Here is a 20,189-nt window from a genome sequence, read left to right as displayed (position 1 = left end):
CAGTTTGAAAGGTGCCTTAAGCTAGATTCAGCACCCTAGGAACTGACAGCTCTCGGAAGACAGGAGCTGAGTGAGGGGGCTCTCCCTTCCCGAGGGCTCTGTCCACGCGGGATCCAGCTTTTCTCCTACGCTAGGACGGGGGTGGGAAGGACCCGGGGTTGGCCTCTGCTTGGGAGGGAGATTCGGAATCATAATCGGAGGCTTCTTCTCAAGGACGCCACATGAGACCCGCGCGGGACATAGAGCAAGGAGAAGCTGGAATGAGGGTTTCAAACCATATCCCCTACACTCAACCACCCCCTATTAACGAGTCCAACCCAAGATGGCCTCCAAGAAGCAAATCACTAAGTTTTTACTCCAGAGTTTCCCAAAAAGTCAGGGATAAAAAAGATGCTAAGGACTTCAAACCCCTGGGGACCAGAGGTTGGTGACGACAGTGCCACCTCATTTTGTTTTTAGTCAGGCACTGCCTCAGCCGACTACGGACTCCTCGGCTTTCTAGGACCCCACCTTCCCTTCCCTCCAGAGACTTCCTGGATGGTGTTCACACTACCCTGCTAGATGAGTACGGGTTCGGGCTATGCCATTGGTTATTCTGAAGGAAAATGGGCGGGGATTAGGGAGAATGGACTACCAGCAAGTTAGGTTGAGGCCGGGGCTGACCATGCTCTGCCAGAAGGCGCCTTGTTCTCTTAAGTGGGTGAATTGAAACCCTCTCGGTAAAGGAGGCAGCAAGAATTTTTCAGGTAGGCTTCCCGCTTCCATCCCCGCGCTCCTCGGCTCTTCTAGGTGAATCCCTGGGGCTTTCCGAAATCTAAAGTTGATCTTCATCTAATTTCAATATATAAACTCCACTCCCCTTCTCCCCTTACCCCTCCTCCTCTTCCCCTCCCCCGTTAATAATGGGGGATCAGGTGCTACCGGGGGATGCTCCGGACTGAACCATTCTCCTTTGTGAGAGACGTAGGGAGGGTAGGAGCATCTGTGCAAAAAGGAGAGAGGTTAAACGGGGGGGGCGGGGAGCTCTGCAAATTGCAGTTATTTTACACTGCCTTGTAGCGTTTGTGTCCTTGCATTACTGGGCGTGGTGTAGATTTGTAGTAGGTCCTTCCTTCTGTCTTGTTCCCTTCTCTCCCTGAGAAAAAAAAAACTCCCAATTCAGTTGGTCTCTCGCACTGGAGTCTGAGGTGGGAGGTTGGGTTATTATAAAAAGGTAGGTGGGGAGGGGGTAAGTAATATGTTGGGGCTGGAGGGGAGACAGGAGTTCTATATTCTGGTCTAATTGTGAGTCTTCAGGAGAACAAGAGAGGTAAACTGCCTCTGTTTGGAGCAGGGCGTAGGATGGGGGTTTCAGCTTTGCGCCTGCATTGACAGGTCTGCGGGGCTCCCGGATTTGTTTTCTGTTGCATTATGTAAACTCTCTCTGGGAGGAAGACCCCGCCCCCCACCATACACTGAATTAAATGTCTTTATTTACCTGTGTCTGGTGTCGCAGGAAATTTCCCTGCCCATTGCAGCAGCTGTGGAAATGCAGCAGCTGTGGGCTTTTAAAGGGGCAAGCACACGAGAGGATGAGCTATTGAAAGGTGAGGCTTGGGCTCAGTTTCCTGGGTGGTAACTAAGCAGAGTGAGCTAAGAAGTCATAGAATTAGCCTAGAACTTTATGTCCTCCTTAAAACCAAAACAACTAAGAGGTACTGAATTGAGAACCCTCAGGGCTTATTTGGGCAGCTACATTTACCAGTCATCAGTCTTAGCAGTGTCCATAAACCATTCAGACCTTTTTGTTTTCCCGAGTCTTGTCATCTGTGACAAGAATGACTGTGGATTATCAATATTACCTAATTGAGTACCTACTGGAAGTATAACAATTTCTACGATGCTAGAAGTTAGGTTTGTGATTTCAGTAATTATCTGCAACGGCCACTAAATAGATAGCTGGGGACATTTTTATTTTTTTTTAAGAAAAACAAATCATGGTCACTACTAGTGAATGAGAATGTGGGAAGCTCCTTATTCTGAATATTTTGGAGTCATTCATTCTCATAAGGGGAAAGGACTTATATGTAGGAAAAGAAACTGTTACCATTTCAAAGGCCCTTATGTGTTTCAAAACTGGAATGCCAGAGAGCCTACTAGGCAGGATGAAGGACATTGGTGAAGTAATATATGTCTCTGTGATTGGGGGTGGGGAGAGCTTAAGACTGGAATAGCAAAGGAATGGTGGGTCAGGATGGAAGGGATTTGATAGAACCCTATGTGGGAAGTTTGCATGGTTCACTTCTCTATATTTAGTTCTAGCTAGTGCATTTGGCCTTTTAATTTTGCCAGTGCTCAAATTGCCAAAGTTCATTTAGATCTAAAGGAAAAGAAATTAACTTGCTGAGCTGATTGTGAATCACTAGCAAACAATCTTGGTGTTCCTTTCTCTGCAGCACTGCAGGATGATGAGGTGGAGGTTTGTTGGCAGTGTGTTATCAATCACTGCAGACTGTTGGTTGGGATAGGCATGATGGAACATTATTGTGCAAGAAGAGCAGTATACTAATAGTTGCCCTAGAAGAAAGCAAAGGATTGAGGGGCAAGTGTACTTTACAGCACTTATATGAGAAAGTTGTTGTGAAGTTCAAATGAAATATTTGGAAAGTATTTCTGAAGTATAAAGTATTTCTTAAAGTCCCATAGAATTGCTGACTATCTTCATCAAAGGACAATGTTTTCTCAGTCTGCTTGGGACAGGGGGCATTTTTCTAATCCAAGTGTACTGTTCAAGAGATAGAAGAATAAAAACTGTATTCCCAAGTAACTAGCAGAAACCCATAAAGTGGTATGAGAGACAGTGTTGTTTGTATTCTCTTAAAAGAATTATTTTCTCTCAAACTGACATTAAAAATCCTAAAGTAGGAGTGTGTTAGAAGGGTCAGTGACACTCCCTGTCATCACTGGATGTCACTGGAATCCACTTGAACAAAACTCTAACCTCATAGGATTGTTTCTGGAGATTTTCTGGACAGATTTCTTGAACCTACATGGAAGGTTCTACTTTGACTAACCTGGAACAATTGCTTAGGACTTGGAGGGAGGGGAAGATTCTTAATGACATTTGACCTATTCTGAGATTGTTATGTTTTCCATTTAATGTCCCCTTAATGAATAATTATTCAGTCCAAATTGTTATTTCAGTTGTAGAATTTTGTTTTATGATTATATGTTATTCATTTAATTCCACTTCTTTCTAAGTTTTTCTCTTAGTTGATTACCTTTCTCTTTATATCCTGCTGGTGACCATTTAATGCTATCTGTGTTCTAATTTATCATTCCCTAAATCTTTATTTGGCTACTAACTATAATTTAAATTAAAAAAAAAAACTTTTATTACTGCTCTCTTCTTTTTTAACATGATAGTACCCTCCTCCAACAAAATCGTTAACAAATTAATACAATAAAGCAAAACAAATCAACACATTGGCTATGTTAGCAAATGTATGTCTCATTCTATACTACTGCTTCTCTCCTTTTAGGCAGCAGATGCATATGCTTCAACTTAAGTTCTTTGTTATGACAAATGGACATGACATTGAGCAGAGTTCTGAAGTCTTTCAATGCTATTTTCCCTCTAAAGTTTTCCTGCTCCCAAACATCTTTTTCTGGCTTAATTTTGCATTTCTTTATCCTGTTTTATTTAATCTCCTTTCCATGTATCAAAATTTTCAACTTCTCTTTTGTCTTTTTGTAATTATCTTTTTCATTGCCAATTTAATGATCTTTTCATCGTGATTGTTAAGATGTTTTAAAACCCAAACCTTTTAGAGCTCCATGTTGGGGCCACTTCTCTTCAAAGTTGTCAGTGATTTCTTTTTTATTTACTTATTTATTTATTTTTGGTGAGGTAATGGGGGTTAAGTGACTTGTCCAAGGTCATAATGCAAGTAATCAGTGATTTCTTTTAAGTCTTTACACTTTTTGACCTCTCTGGGAATTCTCAGAAAATAGCATTTTGTAGGTTGTATACACCCTACTCTAAAAATATGTCAGAATGAACAACGATAAAGAAAAACAAAAAGAAACAATTATAAGTTCCTTCACCCAGTTTGGGGATCCACATAAAGACTGCTAGAATCCTGAACAGAAACAAGCTGGGTTAGATTGAAGGGAAAGTACAAAAGTAGCTTGGCCCAGGCAACCTGAGCCCCTCCACAAAAGGAGAGAGCACTTAGTGCCCAGGAAACCTTTGTCTGATCCAGTATCTAAACAGCTTATTCCTGAATTGCCACAGGAGACAAGGCAACCCAGTGCCTTTCAGTCCATTTCTGGTGCCATAGGAGGAAAAAGGGTCAAGGCAGTACCTGAGAAGCCACAACATTTGGTCAAAGCCTTTCAGTCCTAGCAAGGGACAGACCCTTTCTGAGTTCAGGTCAGAGGTCCTTACACAGTAAGGAAAAGGGGACAGAGGAAGAACCAGTACATACATTGTGCCCCAGTGACATTGAACCAAAACACAGGAATACCTATGGAAGAGGGGATTAAGTTTTTTTTTTTATATTTTATTTTATTTTATTTAATAATAACTTTATGTTGACAGAATCCATGCCAGGGTAATTTTTTTACAACATTATCCCTTGCACTAGTTTCTGTTCCGATTTTTCCCCTCCCTCCCTCCACCCCCTCCCCTAGGTGGCAAACAGTCCTATATATGTTAGATATGTTGCAGTATATCCTAGATACAGTATATGTTTGCAGAACCAAACAGTTCTCTTGTTGCACAGGGAGAATTGAATTCAGAAGGTAAAAATAACCCGGGAAGAAAAACAAAAATGCAAATAGTTCACATTCGTTTCCCAGTGTTCTTTCTTTGGGTGTAGCTGCTTCTCTCCATCATTTATCAATTGAAACTGAGTTAGGTCTCTTTGTCAAAGAAATCCACTTCCATCAGAATACATCCTCATACAATATCGTTGTCAAAGTGTATAATGATCTCCTGGTTCTGCTCATTTCACTTAGCATCAGTTCATGTAAGTCTCTCCAAGCCTCTCTGTATTCATCCTGCTGGTCATTTCTTACAGAACAATAATATTCCATAACATTCATATACCACAATTTACCCAGCCATTCTCCAATTGATTAAGTTTTTCCCATCATTTCTTAGGACTAAGCAGAACCTGCCTACACCATCTAAGAGCATGGGAGAGAGTAGACTCTGATTCAAGAGCAAACCCCTTCTTGACATCTCTGCAGCTTTTGACAATTGCTTCCTTCTAGATGCTTTCTCCTCCCTAGGTTTTTATGACATTATTTTATCTTGACTCTTCTTCTGCTTGGAGGATTTTCTCAGTTGTTTTTGCTGGGTTGTTAGCCAATTCCAATCTCCCAATTTGTCCCTCTTTTCTACTCACCCTCTCTTAGTCATCTTATTCTCATTCAATTATGATCAATGCAGATTACATATCTAGCCCTAGATGTATAGGTTATGCATCTGGTCCTCAATCTCTCCAGAATTGCAGTTATTTTTAAATCCATAAAATAAAATACATAGTACTACCACGAAAATATTTTTGAAAAACAAGTTCATGGAATCCCAGTTGAGATCCCTTGCTCTAAATCCACTCTTCCTCCAAATTTCCTGATTCTTGTTGAGTGCATTAGCATCTTTCTAGTCTCCCACGTTCCCAACCTCAGAGCAATTCTTAACTCTCCTCTTTCTTTAACCTCTACTAGAAACATCTACTGGTGCAGTAAGAAATCTATGGCCCTAGGATCAGAAAGACCTGAATTCAAATCCATCCTCAAAAACTTGATGGGCAAGCCATTTAATCTCTTTGCCTCAACTTTTTCAACTATAAAATGGGATTGAAGTAGCACTATTTCACAGGGTTGTTGTGAAGATCAAACAAGGTATTATTTTTAGAAGGACTTAGCATGGTCCTTGGCACATAGTAGAAACTATATAAGTGCTTATACCTCCTTCTCCCCCCACAAACACATTTATTCAATTATCAAATCATGTTAATTCTTCTCCAAAATATAACTTGCATCAATACCTTTCTCTCTACTTCTAGAACCACAGTTCTACTTTAGGTCCTCATCCTGTGAGTGGTCTTCTTGTGAATATTCTCTTCTTACCACTTAACTGCCAAAATAATCTCCTTTTAAAGCACTGGAAACTCCTTGTGACCTATAGGATACAATGCAAATTCCTTTGCTTGTCAGAGTCTTTACTATCTAACCTAACATTCCAGACAAATTTCACATTATTTCCTTTTATATAGTTTAATAAATGAATGAAAAAAAATTATTAAATATTATATGTCAATCACTGTGCTAAACATTGGAGATAAAAATAGAAAAGTGAGAAACAGTCCCTGCCCTCAAAGAGCTTACATTCTAATAGGACAGAGACAACATGAATGGGGAATGGTGCCCATTGCAGAGTTTTGTAATTTGGAAAGAAATATTGAATGATATTATAGTTAAGGTTGCAAAATTGGAAAGAGAGGGGATCAGATAATACATGCCCAATAGGCCATGATGGTCAAGGGACTCATGATCAGAACCTACCTAAATAAAGTAGGCTGTGAGAGGCACTTGGCAGTCAAGACATTGAACCCTGAAGCCTTAATTCCAACTAAACTGAACTATTCCCTGTTCTGAACTTGGCATTCTTTCTCCATCTCAGGGATTTTGTACTAGCAAATGTCATCTGAGCCCCTCATTCCTGTCCCCCTAAGCTGGGAAAGTGCTTCTTTGCCTGGGCCTCTTGGAATCCTTGGATTTTTCTCAAGATTCAGCTCAGGAATTACCTTCCTTAGGGAGTCTTTCCTGGTCTTCCCCCTTCTTATAAAGTATAAGTAATTCTTTTTCTGTCCACAAATTGTCTTACTTTTCAATAGAATGTAAGCTCCTTGAAGCAGAAACCAGATTTCATTTTTGTCTTTTATTCCCAGTGCATTGGGGCTTAATGCATGCTTGTTGATTTCCTCTGATTTTCAGTTGATCAGTATGACAAAGGCAAATTCGGTCAACTTTGAATCATATTAATTTTTATCTTCAAGTGGCTTTTTAAACCAAAATATTTGCATTCCCAAATTAGAAATCTAGCAAATAGCAATAAATTTCCCTCAGTATTCATAGGTATTTAACCTCTATTAGAGCAATGAAACTGTCTTAAGGAGAAAAGAACAGAAAGTTAGACAGTTTTCCTGCTCCTTATGAGTCATGTTTTCAGACTGATGTTTTGTCCTTCTTGACCTCTCTGCATCATTAAACATTGCTTATCACCTTTTCCTCTTAGGTACTGTGCCTGTGGACACAGCTTTTTGTGGATACTGCTTTTTCTTGGTTCTCTTACTTGTCAGATCCTTCTCAGTCTCCTTTGCTGGATCTTCATTGTGGTTATGATGTTGATATCACACTAATTAACTATGAGTGTATCCCAAGGCTCTGTCTGGTGCCCTCTTCTCTCTCTATATTCTCACACAATTTTATCAGCTACCATTATTAATTCTATTGACATCCCTATGTCCTGAATGTCAGTCCCTCAAAAGTCAACTGCTTTTTGGACATTTCAAACTGGATGTCAAACATAAGTATCTCAAGCTCAGTATGTCCAAAACAGAACTCAATCTTTCTCCTCTGACCCTCCAACCAACCCCTCTTCCTAGCTACCCTATTTACCATCTTGCCAGTTACTTGGGTAGACAGCTTGTCATCCCTGAGTCTTCATTCTCAGTCATCCCATACATCTAATCAGTTACCAGATCTTGGCATTTCTGTCTTTATATCTCTAGTCTGCATTTCTTTCAGTTCATTCACACAGCCATCAATCGCCTTGTTTCATGTTCCTTAAGATCTCCCCTGGAGTATAGCATTAGCTTTCTTATTGGTCTCAGTGCCTAAGGTCTTTACACACTTCAATCCATCCTACACTCTGCTGCTACAGTGATTTCCCTAAAGTGCAGGTCTGATCATATCACTGCCCTACTCCATAAACTTTTAGTTTCTCTCCTTTACCTCCATACTCAATTAAAAGGTTGGTTGTTTGTCACTTAAATCTCTCCACAAGTTTCACAATCTTTCCAGTTTCTATAGTTTGCTCTGGGTACTCTCCAATGTACTTACCATTCTCCATTTCTGTAATGTTCTTCCTTCTTCCCTCTGCCTCTTACACTCCCCAATTTCTTTCAAGACTGTTTAAAGACTATTTCCTGCCAGGAGAATTTTCTTGGTCTTACCAACTGCTACAGGCTTCCCCACTACAAGGCAACTAGGACCATTGGACCTACATCCAGAAGACTCATGTTCAAATCAGAGAACTTAGTATCTGTGTGATTTAGGTGTCACTTAACCTCTGTCTGCCTCAATTTTCTCATCTATAAAATGGGGATAGTAATAGTCCCTTTCTCTCAGGATTGTTATTAGGATAAAATAAGACATTTGTAAAATGCTTTGCAAAGCTTAAGGAGCTATGTAAAATGCTATTTTATAGCTCTTATTAAGTGCCTTGTGTTTTTATGTTCTCTTTATATATTATCTTTCCCATTAGAATGGGAGTTACTTGAGATCAGGGACCATGTTTTTGTCTTTTTCTGTTCCCTCAAACTTAGCACTGGGTTTAATAAGTGTTTATTGATTGTTGAAAATTTCAAAATATCAAAATTAGCCATAGTCAAGTATAAGGACAAGGATACAAATGATTTTTGAATATTAACTAAATCATATATACTATCACTTCCTTCTCTTATTATGGATAAAGAAAAGATGCCTACATTTTAAGTGCTTTAATATGAAAATTTTTCATGAGTTGCTGTAGATCAAAAAATTCATTTCCTGGTGGCCAACATTCTGTTAATGAGATTATCTGAAACTAGGCTGACCTTTTCTTAAATAAAATACTTAGGTATTATATTTATTAATTGAAAGTATTTAGAATCATTCCTCTCCTGAAACTATAATATACTAAATGGAGAAGTTCTAATCCTCTTGATAAGAAGATTATCTGACAAACTGTGATTCCAAGTTTACAAAGCACTTTCTCCATTAATTATCTCACTGAGACATCCAAACTTCCTGTGAGATAAGTACAACAGGTGTTGCCACCATTTTACATATGATAAAGTCTCACAGAGGTTAAATGACCTGTTCATGTTCACATAACTACTGTGTGTAGGATTTGAACCCATGTTTTCTTGATCCCAAATCTATCATGCTATCCATTTTACTACTTCTTTTAATATTCCTTCTCAAACTTATTGTTTCTTCAATTCTAAATTCTTATTCTCTTGGGATTATATCAGAATAACTTTCTGAAAGGGGCGAGTTTTTTCATTTTCATTTCATATCCCAACCCTACCCCCCCAATTCAACCCCTGCTAAGGGAAAATGTTTAAATACTACAAAAGTTTTTTAATATCTCTCACAAATTCTAAGACTCAGAATTTCAGATTTGGAAAGATTTCAAAAGGCCCATCTGTTCCAACCTATAGCTAGCTAACCAAAAATGTTTTCCACGATATTCAACCTTCACTTGAACTGTGATGAGGACAAACCCATTCCTTCCTAAGCCATTCTATTCCATTATTTCTATTTGTTAAAGAATTCTTCCTTACAGCAAAATGTTTTTCTCATTATGCAAACTTGTATAGGCTTCCTTATTTTTTCTATGTCTAACACATTTGCTGCTGTTTTCATTCCTTTGTGACAGTGATAGCAGAAAAATATTTTTCCAACAATTAAGAATATAATAATTCATTTTTGGTTGACTTCATAGGATTAATAACAAATTATATATTAATTTTTGCCATTTAAGTGAATATTTCGATATCAGAGCAATGGAATTTTTTGACCCCAAGATGCTGTTCTCTGCAGAATAGTGTAGCTAAAATGTGTGTATGGATAAGAGTGCAGGAATTTTAGAATATTTACCAACTTAAATATACTAATACTCAGTTATCCATCATTTTACAGTCTTCCGTATTTTGTATGCTATCATACAATTTTTTTGCATAAATCTTCCCAAATTATCTTCCTGTTTCTCTTGTCCATTCATCAAATGTTTAAGTGATGGAAACCAGAAGACATCTGGGCCAAAAAAATCTGATCATGTAAGTAGCCAAGTGACATTTATTCTAATCAGATGAGAAATTATATTTGCCAATATAACACTATAAAATTAACTAAAGACCTGTGAAATAGATAGATTCACAAGATCGCATGAATCAAAATCAGTGCCACTATTATAATAAATATGAGTAGGTCACAATTATAAGTAAGGCAAATATTTATCTCCTTGTTGTAAATGAGGAAACTGAAGCTTAGAAATATAAATCATCTTTCCACTAAATCCCACAGCTAAATGTCAGAGCTGGTGTTTGAATCCAGACATCTTCTGACTCTGCCCACTACTACTTCTGCCACACTGAGACATAGGCACAAACTGTGTTAGACACTGGTTCCCTATGATTGCTTACTTAAAACCTGTCCTGCTGTTCTACACCTAAAGTCCAACCCTCACTCCCCTTTCCTCCACTAGATTTCCCTTTATAATTAACTTCAATAAATATTTTACTAGTAAAAATTCTGTGGAATCTTTTTTCCCTATTATAGAAGTTATTCAAAATATCAGATCTGTTGAAAAAATGTTGTACTGACCTCTAGTGGAATCTGAATGGAAGGCTATACCTATGTTATCTTTGGTCATGTTAGTCCCAGATTTTTTTCCCCCCAATATATGTAGCTTAGCTTTTTAAAATGTAAAATACATTCATCATATTAATTCCAAAGTTAATTGTTGGTGCCTCCTCATGGTTATACTTTTTAAAATTCTTCATTTATTCATTCTGTTCCTTTTTTTTTTTACATAATTGTCATATCCCAATTTTTCCTCTACCAAAAATATTTTTTAAAAAAATCTCTTCTCCCTTGTAACCAATAAACATATTGAAGCTAAACAATTACATCATCCAAATATTTATCTTATTCTTTACCTCTAGTATCTGTCAAGAAGTAGAAAGTATGATTTATCATTGAGTACCTAGAATATTTATAGAATGTGCACTAAACTGTAGGAGTTAAGTGTTTTGAGTCATTCAGTTTTAACATTCTGTAGTTGTGGAACTTTAAAAAAGTTAACTTACTCTACCTCAGATGTTAGGAAAAAAATAAGTTTCACCTTCTCAGAATAGGAATTCAGGTGTAACATCATGCAAAAATACATTGATTCCCATAGATGGGAAAGAAATATTTAGTAAACCTTAAAAATAACTTTATTTTCAATCATAAATATACTTAAATCAACTCATATAATTTTTATTAACCACACAGTTTCTAAGGCTATTTTTTTGCTACTTAGTCCTTTAGGATGTAAAGCAAAAATTATGCCTCATAATTAATCTTTGAATATAAATATCTTCAAATATTACAGATAAAGCAATCTCTCCTACTCAAACCAGGGAAGATAAATAAAAATTAATATTTTTGATCATTGATTTCCTGAATAGATATTAGCCCAGCCAAATTTTAGGTGTTTTGAGCTGTATAAATGTTATCATTGTAGTTGTTATTGTTGGTAGGGACAGCAAGTCTACTCTCTCTGGACCTCACTTTCTTCTAAATTTAGAGGTTTGGGCTGGATCTTCCAGTTCTGAAATTGTGATTTGTGCTGTAAGTCTAATTGTAGAATCAGATCAGTAGGCTTAGAATGTTCTGTTTGATCAATATTCATAATATAAATCTCTTGAAATAAGAATTCTTAATTCAGGGGGCCTGTGAGATCAAGTTGTTGTATGGTTTTATTTTATATTTTGATAACTATATGTAATTGGGGTTTTTGTAATACTATATATTTTATTTTATATATTTAAAAATATTCTGAGAAGGAGTCTATGACACAAGAAAGGTTAAGAGACTCTTATTTTTAGCCTTGAGGCGGTTAGGTGGCCCAATGGACAGAACACTAGATCGAAAGTCAGGAAGACTTGAGGTCAAGTTCAGAATCAGACACTTACTAGCTTTATGACTGAGTAAGTCATGTCTACTTCTGTCTGCTTTGGTTTCCTCATCTAAAATATGGAGATAATAGCATCTTCCTCCTATGATTGTCTTGAGGATCAAATAAGATAATAATTGTAACTCACTGAGCATAGTGCTGGGCACATACTCTATGTAAATATTACCTATTATTTTTAAAGGGCTTAACACAGTGCCTAGTGCAGTAAGTACTATATAAAAGCTTATTTTTCCTTCTCTGAGGACTTTGAAACTGATAAAAAATAAATATATAGGTATGTTTACATATTGGTATAATTTAATATGACCCCACTCTAACTAGAAATTAATTTACAAAGAGAACTCAGCAATAGAGTTGGATAGGACCTTGTATTTAAGAGAATGACCCAATGAAAGGTTCCTAGTTGACTGCCCATTTTTGCAAACTATTTTAGGTCTAACAGTTTCTGCAGCCATTCAGGAAGAGAATAATTTAAATGTTGACTATTAGTTAACAAGTGTATAGTAGGTTCCTACTTGGTGTATAGCATTTCTAAGAGTTTTAGAGAATACAGATTTACATGACAGAATCTCTGCCCTCTGGGAGCATACAGTTTGGTTTGAATGATAAGACCATACACATGAAACAATTAGAGAATAATATAAGATAGTATATACATATGACAGAAAATCAAATTAATTAATTAAATATTCAAGGATCCAAAAGCATAGAATAGAGAGACATCTTAGGATCATAAGCTAATTGGCTGAAGTTATAGAGAAAACTTTTGAGTCAGATCTTGAAAAATTAGATTCCTTTTTTGTTATCTTTAGACTCTGGTCATTTCTTCAGGATTTTACTAGAAAAGATTCCGATATAGACTTTTCTTCTACCCATTTGATCTATTCCTTTGGCTTCCTAACCCATTCTGTGCCTTGCTCTTATGTCATAAGGAGCTGTTTAAGGCTTATGAGTTCCTTCCAGGCTTCTTTCACCAGGCTTGGTGAGGCTATAGCTTAAAAGGAAACTGAAATAGGGAGTATTTACTTTTTAAATAATTATTTTTTTTTTTATCTGTAACAATGAATAATCTTTAGACTATTCACTTGATTTACTTCCCTATCTTTGCCCATCTCCCCTTCTCTTTGACACCAGAAATAAAGATGATGGATCTGTCCCAAGAGAGATGATGATCAGTTAGTACTTTTTTGAGATTTTATTGCTGATAAGAGGAGGCAAAATTGTCTCAATAATAGAATAGTCCAATGACAAAACAGGAAGAAATCTAGTCCTGGAATGACCTCTACACACATACACTCATTTCTCTCTGTCTCTCTCTTTCTCATCCTCTCTCTCCTCCTCCCCTCTTCTCTCTCTTTTTTTCTTTCTCTCTGTCTCTCTCTCTCTCTCTTTACTTCCTTTTCTCTCCCTTTTTCTCTCTCCCTCTCTCCTTCTCTTCCTCTCTCCTTCTCTTCCTCCCTCTCTTCTTCTCTTCCTCCCTCCCTCCCTCCCCATAAAAGGAGTTTGAGGTGCTTACCTAATTCTTTATCCTTCTCTGTTAGTCCCTTGGTTATACTAACTGGGATCATGAGGGGTCATGATCTGGGATTGGGAAGTAGTGCCTTAAGAATCTAAGTTCCTGATTTAGGCTCTCTTTGGACTCAGCATCTTATACTTAAATGTCTAAGGGTATTGTGTTATGAATAACACAAATTACAGTGTAGAATTGTCAAAATGAGTACTACTCTACTTTACATTATAATGCTTATGGTTAGAGAAAGCATGGCAAAATGAATGAGATACCATCCATGCAGTAAGATCCAGGAACAAATCTACCTCTAACTATAAAGGGATTATAAGTCATTTAACTTCTCAGTATCCCAGGAAACTTCCTCTTCTCCTACTATTCCCTTCCTCTCCTCCCCGGGTAATTGGAATTAAATGACTTACTCAGGGTCACACAGCTAGGCAGTGTTAAGTATCTGAGGTCAAATTTGAACTCGGGTCCTCCTGACTTCAGGGCTGGTGCTCTATCCACTATGCCATCTAGCTGCCCCACAGGAAACTCTTTATAAGACTAAATGGCACAGATTAGATACCAATTGCATTAGTGAGTGAAATTTCCATATCATGGGTTCCCTACACTGATGAAATCATAGATCCAAACAACAAAGACAACAAAATACATATGGTATTTCTTTGAATCTGCTAAAGTATTATGGAGTTAACAATCTATATATCAGTGTCCTACTCTTCTCCTTAAATCATAGCGACATGATGGCTTCCCATTCATCCATGTGATTGCTATTGTATGAACAGCCATGTTGGGGGGTAAAATAATATAGAAGGCATAGGTTTTACCTTAGAGACACTTAAATATATACATCTAGCCCTCATCTCTCCTGATGTATTAACTCCATTTAATCGCCAGTACTGTATTAACAATTGCCTGTTAGACATCTCCCCTATAAAACTATTGGTACCTCAAACTCAATATAAATGAAAGGGAAGTGATTCTATCCCCTTCCCTCACCTCACTGGGACAATGACGGAGATAGAATGCTGGGCCTACAGTGAGGAAAATTCATCGTCCTGAGTTCAGATCTGACCTCAAGACACTTCCTAGCTATGTGATCTTCACAATTCACTTAGTCCTGTCTGCCTCAGTTTCCTCATCTGTAAAATGAGCTGGAGAAAGAAATGGCAAAGCACTCCAGTAACTTTGCCAAGAAAACCTCAAGGGAGCTCACGAAGAATTGGATGCACCTGACCTCAACTTACCCTTCTTACTAGGAAATCTGATGGCAACTAGGTGTCATGGTAGGTGGAGTTTTGGGCCTGGCATCAGGAAACAAATAAGTTCATATCTAACCTCAGACTCTAACTATCTGACCCTGGGAAAATCACTTCAACCTTTATCCATGTCAGTTTGCTCAATTGTAAAATGAGAATTACATCACCTACCATCCATGAGTGTTGTGAGTTTCAAGTGAGATAATATTTGTAAAGAGCTTATCACAGTGCCTGGCTATAGTGGCCAATTAATTAAAAAAATGCTTTTCCCCTCTTCCTTTTGTTCAACTTTTCTGTTTTTCTTGAGGGTACCATTGGTCTAAGGCATCGCTATTGCCAACTTCTGAATCTTCCTAAACTATTTGATCTATCCTGTGTTTATTCATTTGCCTTTACTTGTTGAATCCACCTTCTTCCCATTGCTTTCACTTACATTTATCACCTCTTTCCTGAATTACTGCAATTGTCTCCTAATTGGTCTCCCTGCTTTCAGTATTTTTCCTCTCTAATCCATCCTCCTCAAAGCTACCAGATTGATATTCCTAAAACACAGGTCTGTTGTTTCCTAGTATTAAGATAAAATCCAAACTCTTTTTTATGTCATTTAAAGCGAGCTCCTGCTTGTTTTCTAGACTGACTTTGCACATTACTTAACAATTCCTCCCTCCTCTCTCTCCGCCCCAAGCTTTACCATCTAACCAAATTAAAACTTGATGTTGTAAATCCCAACTTCAAGCCTTTGCACTAGCCATTCCCCACCAGTGCTTTTCTTTTTACTTTTGACCCTTGAAATCCCTGTTTTTTTTTCAAGTTTTAGCACAAGTACCACTTCTTACAGTCTCTTCTGATTTGCCCACTCTTCCTCCTTATTTTCCAGGCAAAATTACTTTGTATTTACTTTGTATGTAGTTTGTAATCACTATTTTAGGATCCTGTAGAGCCAGAAAGGATTTCAGAAATGTCTGTATACTTGTTGGTATCTATATACATGTTTCCCTCAGCAGAATGTAACCTCCTTAGGAGGAAAAACTGTTTAACTTCTGCCTTTGTATCCCCAGCCCTTAGCACAGTGCTTAAAAGTTTTAGATGCTTAAAAAGTCTTGTTCAACAAATTAATATACAAGATCGAATGTATGCAACACATAACTAAAATACAATGTAGACTATGAGAAAACTTTGTGAACAAATATGGTGTCATGTGTGAATTGATAAAAGGCACATAGTATATTTTGGTTGGAATATTATAGGAACATGAACATAATAGATAATTACTATATATCATTATCTATCTAATCTATCTATCTATCTATTTCCTTTCTCCCCACAAGGCTCTAGGCTATTTAATTACAGATACTGTCTCATCATTTTATGCATTTCTAGAATCTAATGCAGAGTCTTATATGATGTAGACAATAAATGTTTGAGAATGATGATGAGATAAGAAAAACATCAAAGAAATTCTGTCTGGAATTAAGGGCATAGCATGTTTGACAAATACATGGAATACACACACACATATTATATATCCAACATATATATATATGTATGTATGTATGTATGTTATATATAATACATAATATAGTTTTATACATCATTTTTCTAGAAAAATTATTCATTGATTCAAACTCTCTTCTCCTTGACAGATTAGTTGCTTTGATGGTTCCCAAATACATTTTACCTATTACAAATTGTACAGTGGGTAGAGCACCTAATCTGGAGTCAAGATGACTTGAGTTCAAATTTGATCTCCAACACATCCTAGTTGTGTGACTCTGAGCAAGTCATTTACTCCTGTTTGCTTTAGTTTCATCATCCATAAACCTTGGCAGAGGAGATAGTATTTTAGTTTGGCCTTAAATTATGGGAATTTAAGTGGAAAAGATATAAATAATAATGAATTGAGTCACAGAAACAAAGTCTATTCAGGGAACAGTAATTTGGCTATATTGTAGGATGATGAATAAACAAGTCAGTGAATGAAAAAGCATTTATTAGACACTTATTATGTGCCAAACACTTAAACTATGGAATAAATAATAAAACATTGTCTGCCTCAAGGAGCTTACATTCCAATAGGCAGTATGGTGTGATGGATGGAGTAAGGAAGACTTGAATTCTAAATCTAGATTGTATAACCACGGACAAGTCACTTACTGTCCCAATAGTCTTAAGCAGCATATATCTATATTTGGTATAAGGAGTTTCATTTCTTGGAGTCTTTTTCACTATTTTGTATGCTTTCATATAGGTAATACATGAGCTAAGTGTCACAATTGATCATCATGTAATCTTGCTATTACTGTGAGCAATGTTCTAGTTCTGATCATTTTACTCAGAATTAGTCTTTCTGGGCTTTCCTGAAATCATCTTGCCTATTATTTTTTACAGAACAGTAATATTCCATTATATTTATATACCATAACTTATTCATCCATTCCCCAATTGATGGGCATCCTACTCAGTTTCCAATTCCTTGCCCAATTGATGGACAACCATTCAGTTTCTAATTCCTTGCCATTACAAAAAGGATTGCTACAAAGATTTTTGCACATATGGGTTCTTTCTCCTCTTTTATGATCTCTTTGGGATACAAACCTAGTAGAGTCATTGATGAATCAAACGATATGCATGGTTTTGTAGTCTTTCTGGTATAGTTCCAAATTACTCTCCAAAATGGTTGAAGCATTTCACAACTCCACCAACAATATAGTAGGATCCCAGTTTTCCCATTTCCCCTTAAACAATTATCTTATCCTGTTATCTTTGCCAATCTGATAGGTGTAATGGGTACTTCAGAGTTGTCTTAATTTGCATTTCTCTAATCAATAGTGACAGTGCATTTTTTCATAAGACATTTATATACCATATATAAATTTGTAAATGGCTTTAATTTCTTCACCTGAAGATTGCCTGTTCATATTCTTTGGCCATTTATCAATTGGGAAATGTCTTGCATTGTTTTAAATTTGACTCATTTCTCTATATATTTTAGAAATGAGACCTTTAGCAGAATTATTGGCTGTAAAAATTGTTTCCCAGCTTGCTGCTACCCTTCTAATCTTGATTGCATTGTTTTGTTTGTGCAAACCCTTTTTAACTTAATGTAATCAAAATTATACATTTTGCATATTATAATGTTCTCTAGTTCTTCTTTGGCCATAAATTCCTCCAAAGATCTGATGGACTCCCATGTTCTCCTGATTTGCTTATATTATCACCTATTATGCCTAAAGCATGAACTCATTTCAACCTCTTCTTGGTATAGGTTGTGAGATGTTGGTCTGTGCCTTGTTTCTGCTATACTATTGTCCAATTTTCCCAGCAATTTTTCTCAAATAGTGAGTTCCTATCCCAGAACTTCAAGTCTGTGAGTTTACCAAACAGTAATCATTGACTATTGTTGTACTTTATAGTATAGACAGTGGAGTCCTATTGAAGATTTTTAAGCAAGAGAAAATAATACTGTGAAAACAATAGATTTATGGTTAGAAGACCTGGGATCAGGCCTTGAAGGCTTTGCCACTCACTACTAGAGTAACTTTAGGCAGTCAATCAACAAGCATATATAAAGCTTTTACTAAGTAATGAATCAGTTAACAAACATTTATTCAAGAGACTACTGGGAATGCAAGATGAGTGAAACAACCCTGGGCTTATATTCTAATGGGAAATTTGTGCATATAAGTATTTACAAAATGAATATTAAGTAATTTGGATTGAGAATACATTAGCATTTGGGAGAAGGTGTTAGTGTTGAACCCCGGTAAAGGAAATTCAAATCACCTCACCTATCTGTATTTTGATTATATCGACTGTAAAATGAAGAGATTTTCTGAGGCCCCTTTCAGCTTTAACTATATGATGAAAGCTATGCTTTAGAAAGAATAGTCTGGAGCAGCTAGATGGCATAGTGGATAGAATACCAGAGTCTGCCTCAGACATTTAATACTTACTAGCTTTGTGACTGTGGGCAAGTCATTTATTCCCAGTTGCCTTGCGGGGGTGGGGAGGGAGGGAATAATCTGGTTGTATTTGGATGGTTTTGATCATATAGAGAGATCTGAATCGAGAAACTAATTAGAAAGAAGATAGGGAAGATGTAAGAAGGAACAGAACTAGAGTACTGACAATAAGAATGAAAAGAAGGGATGAATTCAATTCAGTTCAGCAATGTTAAGGACCTATTCAATTAGTCAGCAGTAATTAATTAAGTTATTATTCTGTGCCTAGTACTGTGCTACAAGGAATTCATGCTAATGAGACCACATGCAAACAACATGTTGCACACAGTGCAACAAGGTATAGAGTATAAATGAAAATTAATCCCAAAGGGAAAACACAATCATTGAAGATTCTGGGAAAGACCTCTTTTACAAGGTAGAATTTGACCTGAATATTGAAATAAGTCAGGAGGTAGATATGAGGAGGAAGAACATTCCAAGCAGGATAGCCACTTTTGAAAAGGCATGGAGTGAGGGATCAAAATGTCATGTGGGAGGAATAGTAAGAAGGCAAGTGTTACTAGATTGTAAAGTGGAGGGAGGGGCTGGGAAGGGTCAAGTATAAAAATAATGGAAAAATTGAAAGAAACTAGATTGCAAAAGACTGTTAAAAGCGAGGGAATTTATATTTGATTCTTGAGATAATAGGATACCACTGGTATTTATTGAGGAGGAGAAAAGGGGCAAGGTCAGACTTGCCTTTAGAAAGATCACTTTGGTAAGTAGTTTATTGTAATAGTTTTGAGTATTGAGGTAATGAGAACCTGCACCAGGATAGTGGCTGTATGAGTTTAGAAAATAACTGAACATTGACTAAAGATGTGCAGAAATATGACTTAATTTGTTATGCATTGGATATGTGGAGTCAGAGAACCAAGAATGACCCCAAGAATATGATCCAAGATGATTAGGAGGATGTTGGTGCCATTAACTGTAATAGGGAAGCTGGGAAGAGAAGAGTAGAGGGAAGGGGAGGTTTGGTTTTATACCTATTGAGTTTGAGATGTATATGAAATATGCTGTTTGAAATGCCCACTAGGCAGTTGGAGTTTAGAATGAAGGTTAGGGAGGGGTTAAGGATAAAAAATTAGATCTGAGAATCATCTGCATGGAGATGATAATGTAATCCTTGAGAGCTGATGAGATTACTGATGAGATTGTATAGGAGGAGGGCTCAGGACCAGAGCTTGGAGGAAACTCTTGGTTAATGGATTTGATTTGGATGAAAATTCATCAAAGAAGACTGAGAAAGAGCTTGTCAAACAGATAGGAAGAAAATCTGTTCTGATTTTCTGATACAGAGATTAAAATGAATCTTTCCCTTCAAAGAGCTTACATACAAAATAACACAAATATAATACATACAAAATTGTGATAGTTCAATCTCCAAGACTTGATGATGAGCCTGGGTACTA

General features: G+C 36.8%; 1 protein-coding gene across 3 annotated transcripts in view; it reads left to right on the top strand.

Annotated features, from left to right (window-relative positions):
* Positions 1–640: 640 nt before the first annotated feature.
* Positions 641–20,189, top strand: part of CHD8 (chromodomain helicase DNA binding protein 8) — a 61,187-nt gene continuing 41,638 nt past the window's right edge. For all 3 annotated transcript variants that reach the window (XM_051980410.1, XM_051980411.1, XM_051980408.1), the window contains exon 1: positions 641–746. The gene's annotated coding sequence lies outside the window, so the exon portion shown is untranslated. The remainder of the gene's footprint in view (positions 747–20,189) is intronic.

This window comes from Antechinus flavipes, chromosome 2 (assembly GCF_016432865.1).
Source record: "Antechinus flavipes isolate AdamAnt ecotype Samford, QLD, Australia chromosome 2, AdamAnt_v2, whole genome shotgun sequence".
Lineage (NCBI taxonomy): Eukaryota > Metazoa > Chordata > Mammalia > Dasyuromorphia > Dasyuridae > Antechinus > Antechinus flavipes.
This window is presented reverse-complemented; position numbering and strand designations above follow the sequence as displayed.